Source organism: Meleagris gallopavo, chromosome 4 (assembly GCF_905368555.1).
Source record: "Meleagris gallopavo chromosome 4, MGAL_WU_HG_1.1, whole genome shotgun sequence".
Taxonomy (NCBI): domain Eukaryota; kingdom Metazoa; phylum Chordata; class Aves; order Galliformes; family Phasianidae; genus Meleagris; species Meleagris gallopavo.
In genome coordinates this window covers 150,727-172,934 of record NC_139407.1, presented here as the reverse complement: position 1 = coordinate 172,934, position 22,208 = coordinate 150,727, and the positions used below count along the sequence as shown (strand labels likewise).

General features: G+C 38.7%; 1 protein-coding gene and 1 long non-coding RNA gene across 2 annotated transcripts in view; both read left to right on the top strand.

Moving 5' to 3' along the window:
* LOC146544387 (uncharacterized) overlaps positions 1-1,437 on the top strand; it is a 29,280-nt gene extending 27,843 nt beyond the window's left edge. Inside the window, exons 5-6 of the mRNA XM_085221923.1 lie at positions 103-173; positions 1,031-1,437. The gene's annotated coding sequence lies outside the window, so the exon portion shown is untranslated. The remainder of the gene's footprint in view (positions 1-102; positions 174-1,030) is intronic.
* Positions 1,438-14,606: 13,169 nt separating this feature from the next.
* On the top strand, positions 14,607-20,293 carry LOC146544386 (uncharacterized). The gene is made up of 3 exons (XR_014882798.1): positions 14,607-14,904; positions 18,959-19,029; positions 19,887-20,293. It is a non-coding gene; the product is annotated as an uncharacterized LOC146544386 (long non-coding RNA).
* The last annotated feature ends 1,915 nt before the right edge of the window (positions 20,294-22,208 follow it).

Here is a 22,208-nt window from a genome sequence, read left to right as displayed (position 1 = left end):
AAAGAATGAGGCAGTTTTCACACCTCTCAGAAATATTTGGCAGGGAGAGAACCAATAGTGCTGGCTATAAGCATCACTGATCTAATTCTGTACTGTTTACAGAGGGTAAAGGTATCTACGAGAAGCTGAGACACCATCGAGCATGGGAACGGTCAGACTTCAGTGCCTTCAAAGTAAGCTACAAAGCATCAGTGCATGTAATTACAAATGAGGTTTCACCTCAGGGCTGTAGCACCAAGAACTGCAGGAGACAGTGTGCACATGCCTAAAAGTCATTGCACATGGTATCAGAATTTCAGCATCCTGCTGCACATCAATGAGCACTGATTAGTTTTGATCAAAATCAATTTACATTGTGGATGAGAGATTTGGGAGGAAAACTGGTATTTGATGCAAAGTGCAGAAGAAAAGGCAAAGAGGCTGCTTTTTTGGACATCTGTCTGGACATTCCAGAGCAGATCTTCAATGAAACAGCTCTGAAAACGTTTATCCATCCCCAGATCTTCCCAGAAGAACTTTTGAAATTATTCAGGACACACATGAATTCTTTCTTGTGTGATTTATAGACTTAGGCAGCAGCTTTCAATGTTTAATCCAGTCAAGAAGTAGATTAACTGCCTTCAGCTGCAGCCTTCCAGCTGACAACCCTTTTCCTATGCACATGGCATTTGATGTCTGCCATTTTAACATTTTGATATATTTGTGAGAGACATTGTCATGAAAGGTCACCGCTTGCCTCAGCAGTTGGCTAGCTGCCACTCAGGCTCGGGAAAACTAGCTCCAGAGCTGCCATCAGAAATTACCATTGTGAGAATCAAATGTTGTTTCTGCATTAGAATTGGATAATATATATTTTTATTTCATAATCTCCACTGTCATAGTTCTTTCTGGGAGTCTTTCTGCTTAACTTGGGGAAGATCCCTCATAGTTTACATCACTTATCGTCTAGATAACCCTTCCCAGGGACGCACGCTCTGTATATAGGTGTATATAGGTGTATATATGTATATTATGTCATACACACTGCAAGAATATCCAGTACCAGATCAAAACAGAGAACAAGTCATGGCATGCCCGAGGAAGCGCCTGAAGAGACATCGGAAGGCCTGACATCATCCCTCACCACGGTGATCCTTGTTTAACGAAGACTTGGAAGCAAATCACCATATCAATACGACAAGAAGAGCACTGAGACATCTTGGAAACGACAGGATGGCGACACCAGATAACAAACAAATTAACAACTAAATAACAAATGTAAATCCTCTGATAAGATTGTGAACCTGGAGTACCCAGCCAGTGGGGAAACAGGGGAGAGGGGGGAGGCAAGGGGGAGAAAACAGGGTATAAAGGCTGTCATGTTGTGTCCATAGGTGCGCTCCTGCTTGCGGGACGCCCGCCATTGCAATCGCGAATAAAATCTGCTTTTATCAGAGATACCGTCCTGACAAAATTATTTGGATATTTCCAACACCATTTACACAGCTTAGTTTCATGGAAACTATGAGTTTCTGTTTTTTTTTTTCTCCTGCGTATGAGGAAAGAGGGAGATGAGAGGAAGAGAAGTTCCAAAACCTCTTTTCAGTTGTGACAACGAAGACAAGCATTTCTATGTATACATCTGCAAAATGAAGCTGAAGTATTAAAAATAGCTTCAAGACAACAGATGAACAAAACATGTAACCTGCGTTACAACAGCATTAGAGACACAGTAGTAGTACTATGAATATGTTTAGTCCTTTCCTCACAGAGAACAATTCTCTCTCTAGTTGCTTAATGGCAGACATCCGTTATCTTTTATAATGAGTTTTTCACAAGGCTGACAAAAAGCCTACAGTATGCCTAAGAAATAACAAATCATGTAAACAAAGCAAGAAACATGACATGGCAACATCCACAACAAACCAGCTACATCCTGTATTTGTCAAACAATTATGTGATACTTGCATACTTGTATATTTGTTTTCAATAGGCAGATTTAATTCATAGCTTAAGAATTCACTACTCACGAAGTCCATGGGACAATGTTTCTACAGAAACTTTGAATCAGAAAGGAAGTTAACAAATATGATACTGTTTCTTCCTTAGCACAAGCTCAAAAAACCCCACTAACAAATGCTGGTTCTTTTCATTATGGTATCGCTGCAGCGATAAGAAACCTGCAACTCCATTACTTCCCAACCACCTTACAGTCCTGCCTCCATCCCATGCATCAGATAAATGTTCTCTTCATGTGTAAACAGTAAAATGGGTTAAAAGCATGCATTGCTCACCGTGGTATGTTCATTGTTCTTAGCAGGTCAGATTTGTGCCCCTTACGCTGATTATTTGTTTGCAGTTCCAATAATAAGGTACTGCTGAGATTCTTAATAAGAAGTCTGGATCTGCATGTATGAATTTTTAAAGGTTCAATGTGAAAAGTACCATGACAGAGTTCTCTCCTGCATGTTCACAAGAAGCATGTTAATGTTGAAGCTTCTTTCTCACTACGTATCTAGTATTACCTAATATACGCAGAAAACAATCTATCTAGAAGCATCTCCTGCATTTACAAGGCTTCTCCCCTCATAAAGTGGTAAGCAGACTCCCCCTAATCAACAAACACAACCGCAAACTATTTGTTCCAGATAGCTTTCATACATCCCTTTTTCTCAGCAGCTTCTCCACTGAAAGACAAAACAATACTGCAGAGAAGCATTCACTCTCAGGATGTTTTCAGCTTTCATCTCTCTGCTTTTCCAAGCTGAACACAAAGGTTGAAATCCCAATTAGCAATCTGAAAGCACTGCACAGGAAAAAATACTTACATTTGCCACAGTATTTGTAATATTTGCACATTGTTTCAGCAACTGGTGATTACAAAAAGGAGAGTTTTTTAGTCTGCCTTTCAAATCTCGTAGCAGTAAAAGGAAGGCTGATATCTGAAAGCTACTCATTTTCTACTGCTGTGCTCTGCTTGCTTCCCATGTGTGTACAACACAGCTGCCAGATTTAATAACCATGTCAGCCTGCTTTCCCCATAAAGCAGCAGAGAGATGACAGGATGAAGATGAAGTAGCCAGTGTGTTAATCTGTAGCTATGGCTACATTAAGCCTTATATCTATGTCATCATTTTATTGCTCTTGAAGAAAAAAACCAAAACCAATTAACACTACTTGCAAATAAACATGCAAGACGATTTCAGAAATATGAATCCATACTTGCCTTCAGTGACACTGAAGTACATTAAAGAAATGGCTCCTTTTTTGTCAATTAACAAATCCTAGGAGCTAATTCCTTTTCAAGACACCCTGATTTTTAATCATACATTTTGCCAAGCCGCATGTGCTTGTACCCCAAAAGAACAAAACCATTATCTGACAAATTAGCCAAGAATCACTCCTCTTCGGAAAGAATTATTTCCATACCTGTTTTTTCTGACTTCTTTCAGAAAAGCAGAGTTAATAAAAAGGGGAAATTCTCATTTACCATTTAAATCCTTCCATGCAGAGTGGTTCCTATAGCTCTGGACTTTCTTATCAGATGTGGTCACTTCACTGCCAACATGGAGCATTTCCATACCTCCATCTGCACAACCAGTTCCAAGGAAGGGAGGGGCAGGCAGAGTTTATGTGCCAAGAGAAGGTGCCAGTCACACGGTCCAAATCAATGAACTAAAAATAAATCCAGAAATGTGTGGCTGAATTTGCAACAATGTAGGGATGCTGCAGAGATCTTAGGACATCTGTGCACGCCTCTCTCTCTCTCTCATTTATATTCCCTTCACTGCCGCTGGAGGCACCTGTCTCAGCGGGGAGTGGTTTCTGTGGAAACTACTGCTGCTCGGTTTTCCCCTTGGAGAAAGTGTTGCCATGGCAACCGTATGTAATGTATATGGCCTAGATTCTTTTTCATAATAAGGTAATGCCGAAGTTCTCATTATAAAATTGGAGCGGATTTGTCTTGGGGGCAAGAAACATAATTACCTAAAAATTATATCTAAATGTAAAATACAAAGCACAAATAATATTACAGATTAAATGAGAGGGTAGGGGGAACTGTCAGAGCACCACTTGCCAAAAAAAAAAAAAAAAGAAAGAAAAAAGAAAAAAAAAAGAAAAAAACACCTTCTGAATTCCAGTAAACAAGGTCTATTTATTTTGTATTTGTGGGAACTGAGGAGGAAGGAAGATGTTCAGCTGGCATTAGGTCTCAGGACAGCAATCAATATTGCATATTGAAGTGCAAAGGATTTTTCAGCTTCTTCTTCCAGCAACAAGGATCTCTCTATGTCTACTCTGTTCAAAAATGAAACATCAGCCTCACCGTTACTTATTACACACTATGAAATGGTGCCACATTAAAACCTGAGGAAGTGCCTGAAAGGAGCTGTATGAGTCAGTGAGGCATAGCATGCACCAGAGCAGAAACAGAGAAGGCAAACTGCTGTTCACAGAATCACAGAATTGTAGGGGTTGGAAGGGACCTCTAGAGATCATCGAGAACAACCCCCCTGCCAAAGCAGGTTCCCTACACCACGTTGCACAGGTAGGCGTCCAGGCGAGACTTGAATATCTCCAGAGAAGGAGACTCCACAACCTCCCTGGGCAGCCTGTTCCAGTGCTCCGTCACCCTCACCGTAAAGAAGTTCTTAACGCACATTGGTGTGAAACTTCCTATGCTGCAGCTTATGTCCATTTCCCTTCGTCCTGTCTCCACGTACCACTGAAAAGAGACTGGCCTCACCACTATGGCTGCCACATCTCAGATATTTATAAACCTGGATCAGGTCCCCTCTCAGTCGTCTTTTCTCAAGGCTAAACAGACCCAGTTCACTCAGCCTTTCTTCATAGGGGAGATGCTCCAGGCCCTTCACCATCTTTGTGGCCCTCCGCTGGACTCTTTCCAAGAGATCCCTGTCTTTTTTGTACTGGGGAGCCCAGAACTGGACACAGTACTCCAGATGAGGCCTTACCAGGGCAGAGTAGAGGGGGAGGATCACCTCCCTCGACCTGCTGGACACGCTCTTCTTAATGCACCCCTGAATGCCATTGGCCTTTTTGGCCACAAGGGCACACTGCTGGCTCATGGCCAACCTGTCGTCCACCAGGACGCCCAGGTCCCTCTCTGCAGAGCTCCTCTCCAGCAGCTCATCCCCCAGCCTGTATTGGTGCATGCAATTATTCCTCCCTAGGTGTAAGACCCTACACTTGCTTTTGTTGAACCTCATCTGGTTTCTTACTGCCCAGCTCTCCAGCCTGTCCAGGTCTCGCTGAATGGCAAATGGCTTTCCTTTCAGCTGAGAGGAGATAAACGTATCCACAACCACAGCAGGGAGAGCAGATCTATCAGATCCTATCTGGGAGATAGTACTGGGGCTGTGCAGGCTGAGGAGATCCCGCCCTCTAAGTCAGCGGTTGAAAACCTGCATGGCTGGGAATGACATGAAGTAGTGGTCAGATAAAGATGGTTAGTGACCCCTGTGAAACAGGTAGGGGGTGTGCCTCTCTGCCAACTACGCATGTAGATAGCTTTTTTATTGGTAGGAGACATCACAAGTATAATGGTAAAGAAATCAGAACTACCTATTTACACAAAAACTATGACTTGAATTTGAAGAATATTGCTGGGCAAGTGTAATGGTTTAATCTGGCAGGTGGCTAGGCACCACGTAGTCACTTGCTCATTTCCTTCACCTCCCAGTGGAATGAGGGAGAGATTCAGGAAAAAAAAAAAAATAAAGTAGAACTCGTGGGTTGAGATAAACCTTTTTTCTAAGACAGAGAAAAGGAAAAGGAAAGCAATTATGAATATATATATACATATATATATATACACATATGATTATGAATGTGTATAACAAGTGATGCACAAGCAATTGCTTCCCCCCCCAGTCGATAGCCAGTTAGCCCCTCGAGTAGTGGAAGAGAGCTCAATGAACTGCCACCCCTTCAAAACTCCTTCTGCATGATGTCATATGGCACGGAATATCCCTTTGGACAGTTTCAGACAGTTCTCCTAATTCTGTTCCCTCCCAGCTCCTTGGGCCCTTTGCTGAGAATGGCCTTGGTTCTGTACAACACTGCTTCAGAGCAACTATAAATATCAGTGTATTATCAACATTGTTTTTCTCCTAGAGCCAAAATGTAGCATTATAGCAGACAGTCTGAAGAAAACAATTCTGTCTCAGTTGAAATTAAGACAGGAAATGTGAGTTAAAATTCTACCTTTGAGGTATCTGTGTTGTGTCTCAGTGGATCACTATCTCTTCAGACCTGTTGATCTCACAACTTTTATTAGCATAACATGAGTTAATACGCATGGGCACTGATCTTCTCCTCTGTATGTTCTCAAAAGACAAATGAGTAAACAGCCTGCCTACAGAATATTTCCCAAAATCTTTAAGAGCCTCCTGCACTGCACTGTGCAAACGGCCATTCACTGTAGATGAGCAACATAGGCAGGAAGCATTTTTTAAAACCACACAACTTTTTCCGTTCCTGTCTTGTGTATGAGGATGATTCATGCTGCCTGAAGGCAAGGTGTTGATTGGGATTTTGCTTCTCCAAGCAGCTATTCAAGAACCAAGTCCAGGGTTTCACAAAAAAAGGTGCCAATGACACAAGTAGCTGGCACATTCTCTAAGCCAAGCCCCCTGTGATGGAATTTCTCTTAACTGGGAAAAGTTTACTTGTAAGTTAAAGAAGAAAACTCCTCAATGAATTGCTTTGAACACCCAAATCGATCTATGCAGAACACCTACTTTGACAATCATGCTGACAGTTAACTGTTTTTGCCAGAGGCTATGCACACAGATTATATGCTAGTCCTTTTTATCTGTGAAACTCAAGTGCTCAATGAAGATGTGAGAGTACTAAAAATTTTCTTTCCTTTACTGAGAAAAAGAAAGGAATTTTGAGTATTTGGTTAACGTAAACTGGATTTGTGAAAGTTCACCATCACCAGAACATTCTCTGCATCTTGCATGATTGAAATTTTTATGATTTATCACATATCTAGTCAAGTATTACGCAGGAGTCAGGCCAATCAGATCTGTGAATCCTGCTTCTCACCTTCTATCCAGAGGACATAACAACCACAGTGTATTACAAACGATATTTTGATTTCTTAAAAAAAAGTTATAATAAAAAAATATATTTTCATCAGCTTTTGAATTAATTCTACATACAAATTACATAGTAATTAGACAATGTGTACCAAAACATTTATTTACTGCCTTAGGAAAGATAGCATACTCAAAAGAAAAGCAATAAAATGAAAGACTCCATGATCAGGTTAGAAAGAGCTAAGCTGACTGCTAAATTCATGTTGTTCTGATATTCTGCTATGTAAAACATTGAACTTCAGAGTAGTAGGTACTCTGTACAAAGACAGCAAGAGGGACAAACTAAGAAATGAATATTATAACAAAAGATGGTAAAGAAATGAACTCTTTTTTCTTTTAAGGCAAACATTTAACACAAAATGAGAAAGCTCAACTAATTCTCATAGCTGTACCAATTCTCCGAGCATGGATTATCAACTTAAGCACAATAACAGCTGACATGGTTATATGATTTTTAGGCCAAGTTAAGTAACGTCTTGTCAGCTTAGTATGGAGGCAATCCATCCCCACTTAACTATGCGAATATGCAATTCATGATCACTTGCTCATTCTTCAAGCATATGATAGGGTGTATGGGCATAAGGGTCAGAAGTCAGCATCTCACTACTACCAGTGTACTTCCAGTAAGTTAGCCTAAAAAGGAACATTGCAGCACTTACATTTCTTATCCTAAATTCTGTCTTTAGCTACCTGGGGATTTCAAGATACACAGATTTCTGACCTCACTAAGTGATTTGGCTGAGATACTGCTGTGAAGGCAGTTAGACTAACAAAAGACAGATTTGCATATACAGCAGGACTCAGGCACGCAGAGATGCAGCTATAACTTGTGAACTTGCTGTTAAATTTCTTTCCAGCACAGAGTTAGCTCACTCCAGGAGTACAAGCTTCTCTTGACATCTCAGGATGCTCAATAATAGTCTCTCAGAGAATAGGCTCAGAAAACATGTAATTGGGGTATTATGATGAGGACGTTGTTTGGCATATGCCAATGAACATTCTAGCAATTCTACAGCTCAGAAAGGCAGACTTCTGGAGGTTATCTAAAATGATATACCAGCAGTATTTATTATACATTTCCCATATCTTTTCCCATATGTTTATATTAGCCCTACGAAAAAATATATTAGTAACACAATATTACAAATGGCCTTGATCAAAGGTAGAGAGAACTGTGAATAGAAACATCTGTACAATATTACATTCCTTATTTCACATGCCACTTCAAAATTAATTTCATGCTAGGCTTTTACATAGATAAGCTACATTTAATTCCAGAATATTGACCATTTATCAGATTTGTATTACTTTTCATACTGCAGTTTCTTTCTTCCCATAAGCCTCTTATAGAGAAAAGTGCCTTCTTTCTGTTTTCTTGCACTGACATGATTTGGATGGGGAAAAAAAAAATTAGCAGAAAATAAAGGGTGAGACAGATTCACAAAGAAACAGGCAGGATATTGTCAGGGTGTTAGTTTCTAACTGCATGCCTAGCAGCCTGCAGATCCCCTTCTCAAGAGTTCTGTGCTTAAGCAATTCATAGGAACAACACACAAAAGCCACCACATTAGCAGAGATCTACATTATGTAGCTAATAGGGAATGCCAAAAAATCTTAAAATCTCTCCATGAACTTGGTATCCTCATCTGGGTTACAGGAAAATGCTTTCTCCAAATGGGATTCAAAGGTATTCATTATCTTGAATTCACTGCCTATGCGTACAAAGGCTGACTGGCAAAAAGACAGGAGGGAACTTCAGTACTTAAATATTCAACTCTACTAGCATTCAGATGAAAATGTAACCAATATTCTCTTTTTAAAATGAGATCTTTCCAGATTATTCTAAGCTAGAAATTTTTCTGAAGCTGCTGTCCTGTTATTAGCAAATAATGAAGCAAGTGAAGGAGGGAACAAAGACTACGTAGCTGGACTGTTGGTTAAAGCATTAACATAGAAAGTCCTGTATCTGCTTCAGATACTGGCTATTCATCAAGAGCAGAGCCAAGTTTTAGTATCCCTGATGGTAAAAGCAATTTTTGGGGGTTTCTTTTATAAAAAGGAAAAGAAATTGTAGAAATGGCAAGAAGAAGAGATCATGTGCAAATACAGCACACTAACACACAAGGCTGCAATCAATTGGGAACTTGGGTTTATTCCCAACTCAGATCACGTGTGTTTTGAACTTTGAGCTCTTGGACCATTTTCTAATTAGAGAGCAAGGGACAAACTGTGGAGCTATTTAACCCTTTTGTGGTGCCTCGTGCACACAAATACCTCATTGCACAAGCAAATACCAGAAAATATGCTCCGGATTTGTCCAGCCCCTGGAGGTCACATCTCACTACAGGAAATATCCCTGTGCTCCAAATGGTTTAATGAAACAACTGCTGTCAGCACCTCTTTCTTCATGGCTCTCTACCCAGAAAGATCAGACTTGCTACTACTCTCCTTCCTACACCACTGAAGTCTTGCTGGGATGTCTGCCAGCTTCTCATTCAGAGTCTATATATCCTCAAGGCTTGTCATGCATCCTCCATGCTCATCAGTAATGTCACACCAAGGATCAGATTAGAGATAACCATCCAGAACTTAATAGTGGAAACAATGGTGCATTGCACACAGAGACTTGCTTATCTCCATCACAGCAGCAAAAATGCATACTACTATAAAATTATAATGTTAAAAAAAAAAATACTATAGCAGTAGAAGCAGTGTGGAGAGAAACAAGCTAAAATAGTTGAAGTACAACAGCTGCCAGATAATTTCTATCCTATTTGACTATCACTGGCGTTATAGCTAGGTGTGGACTAGGGATGTAACTTTTATACCCCTATGTAAAGTGGCAATATTATGTCTTACCTATTTAATCCACTTTGTGGATACATTTACAGTGCTTTGAAACTCTCATCAAAGGTGTTTTGGACATATGAACTGTTATTGTTTCCAATACTGATTTAGGAAAGTCATCTTTGCAGAGCTGATAAACACAGGCAACTGCGTTAGCAAGATTTTATTTCCAAAAGGAGTAGGCTGGAAAATAGAACACTTTCAGTGTGGACTTTGACTGGAGTGCCAATTAAATACTGTTGGACAACGTCAAGGTGCAGAGAAAGAAAAAGGGAGAGTAAGACAGGATTTTTTTTCTCCCTCCAGTTCAATTGATGTAGTTTTTCTGTAAGTTTTGTTTCTACTTTCCTGACACATCTAAGGTCACTCGTTCCAAACATAACACAAATATACAAAAAAAAGGAGAGGTGCATCCAAAAATACGTGCACTGGGGATAATTCTCCCTCTTATGCAAGTTCTCTCCCTGTTTTCTCTCCCTGAGTTCAAGACGTGGTTCACAGAGCTTGGAGAAGGCATTCTGAATACAAACTACTCTTAGTGTGGGCCTTTTATTTGCCATTCAGATGTGTTCTATCCTACTTGCAGGGCATGATCCTCTGTTTCCAATGTCATCTAGTAGTCTGCTAATCAGAGTTTTTTAGCCTCAAGGCATGTCTAGACTGCACTGTGACTAGTAGCAAGAAATACGAAAACTAGCTCTAAAATAGCTGTCTGCTATTGTTGACACATGCAAAGTAAGTTAGCCTGTGCTGGAGACCATGCCGCCCTAAAAGAACCTCTCCTATATACCCCGGGTGGCTATGAGCTCCTTTGAGCCGTGCTGTACTACACTACAGCCATTTCTCTGTTAAATTCTCTGAATGAATCTAGATACAACAGGATACATCTACTTCTAGTGGGATTTTTCGAAGGCTGCTGAAACAACCCTTAGCTCTGATTAGCTTTAAAGTTCACAGATATACTCCGTAAGGACAAATGCTTTGCCTTTGGATCAGACCTACATTCGGAGTGTCAGGTACTTCTAAAAGAAGCCACTGATGCCAGCAGCACATACATCCACCCTAATTTAAAATAACACAAGAAAACTTATCTCCAAGGAATGCTTTTTCCAAATAACACGATAAACATTTTAACCAGGATCTTTGGAACAGAAAAAGCGATATGAAAAAATATGCCATCTCCCTTACTAGATATGGCCTTTATAACGTGAACTTTTTCTGGGTAGAGATGTCCCTGCTTACTTAGGGAAACTCAGGGAAAATATTCAGAAGCACTCTTTGTGAAGACTTTGCTGGTAAACAACAAATAGATACGAAAAATTAGAAGACTCCTTTCAAGAAAGCAATGTCTCACTGTTCATTGTGAACTTACCCACTCACTTGTTTGGCACAGAACCAAACCTTTGCAAACAAGACCAAAGGATGCTCAGAGAAAAGGAGATATTTGCCCATCACAGGAAAAATGCTCAATTAGCAATACAGTGATCTTGTTTCAAGGAAAGCACTTTAATATGTGCCTTCCTTTCAAGCATATGAGAACTCCTGCTGATTTCAGTCTCACATCAATGAGGTCAGTCAGGGATTTAGCCAGGAACTAAAAGGAATTAACTCACCTCACACATGTGCACACATACACACACACACTCCGAATAATGGCCAGACTGTTCTGCACCTCACAGTGCAGAAGTGACATGTCCCCCTCATCCCTTCCCATTCTCAGCATAAATCAGCAGTTTATCTCTCCTTGAATGAATGACACTGCCTATCTGTTTTATGCAAGCTGTCAAGGTGCTGAATGGTGAGTGAGATACCAAGAAAATGTGACACCAGCTTACATCTGCATTGCTTTTCTACCTAGCAAGTCTAGAGAAAGTGTTAGTTACTTAGCATGTGGAAACACTTTAATAATTAAATATTTGAAATGGAACTGCAGAGGCAACAAAAATCAGAATCATTCATATGAATGAACAAATGCTTTTAAAGATAGCTTTAAAAGGTGGCAGTTTACTGCAAGAAGACTGCAAGCAAACACAAAAGCATCCTCATATAAATGGACAGTAGGAGGGAATTTTTGATAATTTCCAGGTGTTTTCAAGTCAGATTCCTTGTGATCACCTTGTTTCTTATAAAAACAGAGCCATACTAGTCTGCAAGCAGATCTCTGTTATAGGGGTTTGAACAGCAGGAATGGGGAAGAGCTTAATATCGGGAGACATTATACACTTCATCCAGGCAAGAGAACTCAATTAAAACATGAAAATCCCTGATCCAAGTAGCATATGGCTAAAGCTGTCATGCAGTCATGACCAAACTGCCCCCATGTCTGGATTTAATTATACTGTATAATAATGCAGCAGCCTAATAAAAAAAAGAAAAAGAAAAAAAGAAAATCAAAATACTCCAAGAGAGCTCTGTCAGTCACACATGTAAGAACCACGGTGAAAAAGGATAACAGACAATGTTAGCAGACTGAGTATACAAAGGTTCTTATTAAAAATAAGAATAACAAAAAAAGTCTAGAGAGAAATGGATAACTGCAGAAATGAAAGCACCAATGCTATCAATAATTCCTATATGATTGAAAAAACTGAACCAGAACTACCAAACTAAGTCATACTGAAAGAACATAGTTCCATTTCACACAGACTCACTGATTTCACAAGAAGAGAAATCCATGGAATGATATAATGCTCCAGAAATACATATTTTGTTAGAATTCTGTAAGCCTTTAAAACAATCTCCTTAAGAAAATGGTTGTATAAAAATGCATCTAGATAAAGCAACTGTAAGTTAGGGGGAAAAATCCAAATAGTAACATACTTGTAATTATTATAGAAGTACAAAGAACATGTCTGAGAATTAAACATGATGATATTTAACATTTCATTCGGTGTGATTATAAAATCAGCTTAGTAGCTTTTTATTTGCAAAGAAATATATCTACACAGATTTCTTGCTAACGTTATTTGGGGGAAGGAACTTAGAGCGTTTTGAAATATTGGCTGACCAGCAAAGTAGTTGGGGATATTATGTGTTCTACTGTTAGCAACTAAAAGAAAAACATTTATGCTAAAACAATACCAATGCTATCTAAGTAAAGGTTTTCTGAAGATATGCAGAATGAGAAAAAACTAAAGTCTCTGTAGTATAGATCCAGCACCATTATGATAATTTTATAGTAATATGAAATCACTTTTACCTCAATCTGCTTGTAGTTCTGTTTTTTTTACCTGCCATTAGAAAAACATATTAATAAAGTACTTCTTTCAACATTTGGTTTCCTTATTGCTCTATAAGTAATGATTGTTCTGCTGCATTCCTTGAGCATGGACTCCCTGATTTCTCCTAAAACAGTTTCAGCAGATTGCAGACCAATGCCCTGCCAGGGCTTTTGTGTTGTCTGTCTATGACATGGATTAGATTATAGCTTGCACACTGCAGTCTGTATGCATGCAAGGAACAAAATCTTTAGTGAGGCAATATTGCCTGGTACTGAGTGTCTGGACGAACAGCAGGCCTTGACAATTTCTCTTGTACTTTTCTGCATGTTTGTCAAGATCAGCAATGTGGCACAGTTAAAGGAGGATTCTAGCTCTGAACTGATCATTGTTTGCTCTTACTGGCTTACTGATTCGAGCAGAAAGAGACTCACAGAAAGAGGCATTGATAATTGCTAAAATTAAGCAATTGTTTGAATTAATGCAATTATTTTAAACCTATATTTCTTTGTAATTTTAAGGATAGATTAAGGACAGCAAAAAAGGATGAGTCAATCAGATAGTAAGAGGAGACATATATGTAAACATATAAAATATAAATCCCATTCAGGTAGAAAATTTGATCCAAAAAGAAAAGCAAACACTGATATTCTCTGAAGTCCTCTAGAGATGTTAGAACCGCATTGAAATTTATATAGAAGGTTGCACCAGAAATGGCCTTCAGTGTAAGCCTTGCAGCAGAGAAGGGAACTAAATAGTGCTCACTGAATCCACTTCAGCACAAGCAGCCAAACTAAACCAGCAAGACACTGAAGGAAAGAAACACTTTGATTTGAAGATAAGTGTTCCTACAGGTGGCTCTCTCAAAAAGCAGTGTCTTTACTTATTTCCCTGTAAAATTTCCCCAACACAAAATACTATTTATTTTATTTTATTTTGCATATTGTACTAACACTGTTCCCTTAGTGTTCCTTTCCTTGTTCAGAATTATGTTTAATAGCTCTGGATCTCTCTGGACAAGATGTGGAAAAATGCCTGTCACTGTATTTCTCTGAGTTGGCTCGTACTTTGTCTATAGCAAATAAAGTGGCTAACAATCATTAGCAATAACAATTAAGCCATTCATTGCGCCTTTTGGAAAATGATGGATGGAGTTTTTTTGAACAAACCACATCCCAGCTGCACTCTTTATCAAATCTTCCCTCATGAAAGTTGGGCTATTTGAGCAACTGCTCTGATTCAGGAGATAAACAAACTACTAAGGACTTCTTTGTACCTACAGCCACTCACAGGCAGTTCAGTAAAGAGACCACAGTTCATGACCTGGGGAACTATAGTGTGACAGGCAGCCAGCACTTTTAATTTCCATACTCAATTAAATCAAGCTCTCTAAAGAGCTCTTTAGAGCTCTCCTTCGTAAATACCTTTATTTGGATTGCTCACCAGGAGCACAAATGACAATACAGTGATGTGCTACTTCTTGCTCTAACCATCCTCAAACTTGCTTCAGTGACAAGTAGAGAGGAAATACACTTAAAGGAAAAGGTATTTCAGAAGATAGGATCAGGTTAGTGTGGGACCTCTGATACTAAAACATCTAAGTAACCTTTTCCCAGTTCCATAAATCAGGGCTGCTTAACACCCATGCTAATTTCTCCTAGGGCTTGCTGGCTAAGGATCAAGGAGCATCAGACAGCTTTCTTCTCTCTGCTTTCCACAGCACTTGAAATCAGGTGAGGTCCTCTCTGTATTTGACTGCTCTTGCATTTTCACAGATAAAGCAATGCAAAATTATTCAGAAAACTTTTAAAGGACAGAATTGTTTTGTTAAAAACATTGCCTTAAGCCTTTAATTGCCCCAACAATGTAAACTCCTAATTCTTGAGATACAAGAATAACAAGCTCTTTGCAATATGGTCCTCTCTTGTCTGTATTGACACTAAACAATAACGTTTCTTTCTAGAAACTGGAATTAGCTGTCATTATAATCTTCCCACATGTAGAATCAAGGTCAGAATCAAAACAAGCCATCACAAGTCTCCTAGTAATTACCATGAGCATAATGTCTTTCCTCATCAATAACTATTGATTTCTCGAAGATCTCTGATGTCCATGCTACAGTGTTCACTATAAGCACGATACAAAGTCCTCGATGTTGTCAACTTCGTTCTTTTAACTCTGAGTATGCTCTTAAAAGCAAAAATAAATAGAACACATTATTTGTTTTCCATTTCAAATTGCAGTCTTGATTGTGTAAAGAAAAGCACTGTTTTGCCATTCTGTGGATAAAACTTGACAATTGTTAGAAGTCTCTTTAAGGTAAAACTTTGCCATGAGAATATGCAATTTGAGTTACATTCACTTGTAGGTTGGCTTCATCTTGCCTCAAGACTAATATTTTTATTCTCCCAGCAACCCCAAGCATACTAAAATAATTGGAGTTTTAGTTGATTTAATTCTTTAATAGTTTTTCAGCCTCATTGTTTCACTTTCACATAGCAATTACTTAATGCCTCAGCATGAACTAATGACAAATTTAAAATCTCTTTGAGAGTTACACATGATGTAACAAAGCAGTAACAGCCTATGGATTCAGATGTGCTAGCCCAGCAGCACTCAGAATATCAAGGGAGACACATCAATCTCCTCTTTCAAAAAGAAAAACCCTAGCCTTGCTAACCCGGAGGAGTAATTTCTCTGTATGCTGAGGCTGAACTGAAGACATACTTCAGTGAACTTATTTTCATCCAAAGAGGAAAAGAAGCTAGTTCCTAACAATGCATTCAGCAGAGGAAGATCACTTGGTTCTTAAAGAGCCCCCTTAAAAAAAAATAAATGAGGCACCTGCCCTAATATTCCTGAACTAATGAGTTCTGCAAAATCCTTTCAAAGTACTGGCTAACCAGATTGATAAAACACTGCTTTATCTAACCAGATCAAGCTAGATTAAAGATTAATTGCATGGTTGCAAATCATCTTTCAGAACAGTTTTATTTATTGCTCCCTGTATGGAAGGAAAAATAAGACATTTAATGAGTACAATAAGACTTCATCTTCAGCAGCTTCTATTCTATTCTATTCATTTAGATTCTTGTGATTGCTTTAAAGAAGTGGCAACTGTGCTGCTGTCAGAATACATTTAAATTTTTATTCATACCAATGCCCACTGCTAGTTTTGCATATGTTGTCATAGTTATACAAGTTGCAGTGTTAATACAGATGAAGATATTATTGCGAAGCATAGTTTCAACCTCAGAGGAAAAACTTGGAAGTTCAAGGTATTGTATCTTTCCAACTGTACCTTGATCCTCTGGGATTCTTTAGCATCACTCCTGCATGTAAGCTAGGTTTATGCCCTCAGACTAAAACTGGAACTAAGAAGTCATAGTGGTTTGCAAAATATAAATGTTCAGAAAGATTAATTATGCAATTTTGCTTAGTTATGTGAGTTACATTGCTCAGTTAAGTTATAGCTTGTATTCACATGCTACAATATTGCTTATGAAGGATGATCTAAAGATTGTGCAAACTGAATAAATGAAATATGTTCAGAATGGAATAGAATATTATAATACAGCACTGTACTTCTGACTGATAGCAGATTCAGTCCTACTTTACAGGTATAAAAAATACTGCCTATCTCACTATATTACTTTCAAACAAAAAGTAGCAGAAAAGGTGATATTAACAGACGTGTGAATTCTTCTGAAAGCTACTTGCAAGATGGGTAAGGAGCAGAGAAATGAGGAAAATGTGCCACACAAAAAAACACAGATATTATAATGCCCACTGTTCACCTGGCTGAGTCACAGTACATGATCCCTGACAAATCAGTTACTGTCTTTCAGCGAAGTGTCGCACTGCTGCTGTTTCATTCCAATAATTAACACTGAAATTTAGAACGTGTAAGTAACGCAGGTAAACATTCTTCATTGAACCTAATAATGCATATTATTGTCCTAGTGATCAAGATTATCATGAACCTTCTTAACCTGGTAATTGACAACGACAAAGTTAATAATAAAATATTGTCTTAATGATTTTAAGGGGAATCTTCATCAGTACTCCGCAACAATTTGTAATCGTAGCATGCTTTGGTCAGTGGAGTTAATTTCAATTAATATGTCTTGTTAACTTCATAGCTAAGCAGTTACAGCCCAAGGGAGCTATCCTGTGTGAATCAATAAGATAGCTTTAAAACAAAGTAACAGTAAGTCTATGTCATTTGCTTATTTTAATTACAATTTTAAATTTTATCTAGGCATTCTCTCAATATCCGGTATCCTAAGAATCACTTTGTTTATAATGTTCTGTATTCTTCAGATAAAAAAATAAATGAGAAAACTAGTTGTATGATAAGGGTTCTTATATCTGGGTCATATTTAAAACACTTGCTTCTTTCTCTCATGGCTAAGTTCTTGCTTTATTTTTAAAACAGCTTCTAAATTTGAGTCCAAGGATTATCTTATGTTTCTATACAGTACCTATAAATACATTTTTGTACAGTGCTGTTCCTGTAAGAGTGTTCACTGGTGCTACAACAATAGTAAAGAGTAATAATAACGTAATATGCAGGATAAAGTGATAATGCCATTGCTGCAGTCAGAATTTCATATCAGGTGTAATGACTGACAAGTTTAGTGAGCTGATCTGACACTGCATGTTTGTTGGTTTTTTTTTTTTTGTTGTTGTTTGTTTGTTTTTAAATAACCAGATTAGATTTAAAACAAATTATAACTGTTGATGAATATACACAGTTATTTTTCTTGGTTTCCTTCTTCACGCAAAGTCCACAGAGAAGTAGCAGCATCCTTATTTTATTTGTTCTTCCACATCATGTATAATAAAATAGATTACAACTACATATGACTTGTTTGAATATTAAAATCCCAAACTCTTGCTAGGTAGCTTTATTGTAATTGGTCACGTTAATTCATACATAAATTACTGTTTTATTCCTCAGCTAGGTATGCATAATGCTCTGTTTGGAAGGCCAAACAATTTCTACATCTTGCTAGGTCCCAAATCATAGACGTGCTTGTGTGAAAGCAGATAGAAATTAGAAGACAGGAAGGAGGGAAGAAAGGAGAGAAGGTGAAAAGAAGAGAAGAGGATGAAAGTTTAATTTCTGTAATATGTTTAAGAGACTGTGTCCTTACCTATCTCATGTGCTACATAATTTCTGTAGGGAAATAAAAAAAGAAGTGACTGGACAGAATACTGACTGGAAAGAAAAGACCAATATGGAGACAGCCTTTCCAAAACAAGAAGGTGGTCAGGGAATGCAATGCTCTGAGTTTTAAACAGCTAGTGAGTGAGGGGGCTTCCTCTAAAAGTAGATGTGAAGAGCATTAAAACAGAGATGGAAAATTGTTCACTTGTAGCAAGAGAGAAAACACGGAGTGACAAAAAAAACTGTTTTGAAAATAAAGGAGAAATAAAGGAATACTGGAAAAATCAATGAATTTGTGCCATGAAGTCTGGCCATTGACTGCTTTGCAGGGGTTACCTATGCTAGTAGTACACCCTGTGCCTTAGTTGGAGAATACTAAGAATTTTTTTGAACTGTAGCCAGTTGCAAACTGCCCAGACAAGGCTGGCTTTCTTACTCTCTGAGGTCAACCAAAAGGTAAACAGGTTAGTTTCCTGATCAGCTGCACATACTGCTTTGCTACAGGCCGAGGTAAAGAATGAGGCAGTTTTCACACCTCTCAGAAATATTTGGCAGGGAGAGAACCAATAGTGCTGGCTATAAGCATCACTGATCTAATTCTGTACTGTTTACAGAGGGTAAAGGTATCTACGAGAAGCTGAGACACCATCGAGCATGGGAACGGTCAGACTTCAGTGCCTTCAAAGTAAGCTACAAAGCATCAGTGCATGTAATTACAAATGAGGTTTCACCTCAGGGCTGTAGCACCAAGAACTGCAGGAGACAGTGTGCACATGCCTAAAAGTCATTGCACATGGTATCAGAATTTCAGCATCCTGCTGCACATCAATGAGCACTGATTAGTTTTGATCAAAATCAATTTACATTGTGGATGAGAGATTTGGGAGGAAAACTGGTATTTGATGCAAAGTGCAGAAGAAAAGGCAAAGAGGCTGCTTTTTTGGACATCTGTCTGGACATTCCAGAGCAGATCTTCAATGAAACAGCTCTGAAAACGTTTATCCATCCCCAGATCTTCCCAGAAGAACTTTTGAAATTATTCAGGACACACATGAATTCTTTCTTGTGTGATTTATAGACTTAGGCAGCAGCTTTCAATGTTTAATCCAGTCAAGAAGTAGATTAACTGCCTTCAGCTGCAGCCTTCCAGCTGACAACCCTTTTCCTATGCACATGGCATTTGATGTCTGCCATTTTAACATTTTGATATATTTGTGAGAGACATTGTCATGAAAGGTCACCGCTTGCCTCAGCAGTTGGCTAGCTGCCACTCAGGCTCGGGAAAACTAGCTCCAGAGCTGCCATCAGAAATTACCATTGTGAGAATCAAATGTTGTTTCTGCATTAGAATTGGATAATATATATTTTTATTTCATAATCTCCACTGTCATAGTTCTTTCTGGGAGTCTTTCTGCTTAACTTGGGGAAGATCCCTCATAGTTTACATCACTTATCGTCTAGATAACCCTTCCCAGGGACGCACGCTCTGTATATAGGTGTATATAGGTGTATATATGTATATTATGTCATACACACTGCAAGAATATCCAGTACCAGATCAAAACAGAGAACAAGTCATGGCATGCCCGAGGAAGCGCCTGAAGAGACATCGGAAGGCCTGACATCATCCCTCACCACGGTGATCCTTGTTTAACGAAGACTTGGAAGCAAATCACCATATCAATACGACAAGAAGAGCACTGAGACATCTTGGAAACGACAGGATGGCGACACCAGATAACAAACAAATTAACAACTAAATAACAAATGTAAATCCTCTGATAAGATTGTGAACCTGGAGTACCCAGCCAGTGGGGAAACAGGGGAGAGGGGGGAGGCAAGGGGGAGAAAACAGGGTATAAAGGCTGTCATGTTGTGTCCATAGGTGCGCTCCTGCTTGCGGGACGCCCGCCATTGCAATCGCGAATAAAATCTGCTTTTATCAGAGATACCGTCCTGACAAAATTATTTGGATATTTCCAACACCATTTACACAGCTTAGTTTCATGGAAACTATGAGTTTCTGTTTTTTTTTTTCTCCTGCGTATGAGGAAAGAGGGAGATGAGAGGAAGAGAAGTTCCAAAACCTCTTTTCAGTTGTGACAACGAAGACAAGCATTTCTATGTATACATCTGCAAAATGAAGCTGAAGTATTAAAAATAGCTTCAAGACAACAGATGAACAAAACATGTAACCTGCGTTACAACAGCATTAGAGACACAGTAGTAGTACTATGAATATGTTTAGTCCTTTCCTCACAGAGAACAATTCTCTCTCTAGTTGCTTAATGGCAGACATCCGTTATCTTTTATAATGAGTTTTTCACAAGGCTGACAAAAAGCCTACAGTATGCCTAAGAAATAACAAATCATGTAAACAAAGCAAGAAACATGACATGGCAACATCCACAACAAACCAGCTACATCCTGTATTTGTCAAACAATTATGTGATACTTGCATACTTGTATATTTGTTTTCAATAGGCAGATTTAATTCATAGCTTAAGAATTCACTACTCACGAAGTCCATGGGACAATGTTTCTACAGAAACTTTGAATCAGAAAGGAAGTTAACAAATATGATACTGTTTCTTCCTTAGCACAAGCTCAAAAAACCCCACTAACAAATGCTGGTTCTTTTCATTATGGTATCGCTGCAGCGATAAGAAACCTGCAACTCCATTACTTCCCAACCACCTTACAGTCCTGCCTCCATCCCATGCATCAGATAAATGTTCTCTTCATGTGTAAACAGTAAAATGGGTTAAAAGCATGCATTGCTCACCGTGGTATGTTCATTGTTCTTAGCAGGTCAGATTTGTGCCCCTTACGCTGATTATTTGTTTGCAGTTCCAATAATAAGGTACTGCTGAGATTCTTAATAAGAAGTCTGGATCTGCATGTATGAATTTTTAAAGGTTCAATGTGAAAAGTACCATGACAGAGTTCTCTCCTGCATGTTCACAAGAAGCATGTTAATGTTGAAGCTTCTTTCTCACTACGTATCTAGTATTACCTAATATACGCAGAAAACAATCTATCTAGAAGCATCTCCTGCATTTACAAGGCTTCTCCCCTCATAAAGTGGTAAGCAGACTCCCCCTAATCAACAAACACAACCGCAAACTATTTGTTCCAGATAGCTTTCATACATCCCTTTTTCTCAGCAGCTTCTCCACTGAAAGACAAAACAATACTGCAGAGAAGCATTCACTCTCAGGATGTTTTCAGCTTTCATCTCTCTGCTTTTCCAAGCTGAACACAAAGGTTGAAATCCCAATTAGCAATCTGAAAGCACTGCACAGGAAAAAATACTTACATTTGCCACAGTATTTGTAATATTTGCACATTGTTTCAGCAACTGGTGATTACAAAAAGGAGAGTTTTTTAGTCTGCCTTTCAAATCTCGTAGCAGTAAAAGGAAGGCTGATATCTGAAAGCTACTCATTTTCTACTGCTGTGCTCTGCTTGCTTCCCATGTGTGTACAACACAGCTGCCAGATTTAATAACCATGTCAGCCTGCTTTCCCCATAAAGCAGCAGAGAGATGACAGGATGAAGATGAAGTAGCCAGTGTGTTAATCTGTAGCTATGGCTACATTAAGCCTTATATCTATGTCATCATTTTATTGCTCTTGAAGAAAAAAACCAAAACCAATTAACACTACTTGCAAATAAACATGCAAGACGATTTCAGAAATATGAATCCATACTTGCCTTCAGTGACACTGAAGTACATTAAAGAAATGGCTCCTTTTTTGTCAATTAACAAATCCTAGGAGCTAATTCCTTTTCAAGACACCCTGATTTTTAATCATACATTTTGCCAAGCCGCATGTGCTTGTACCCCAAAAGAACAAAACC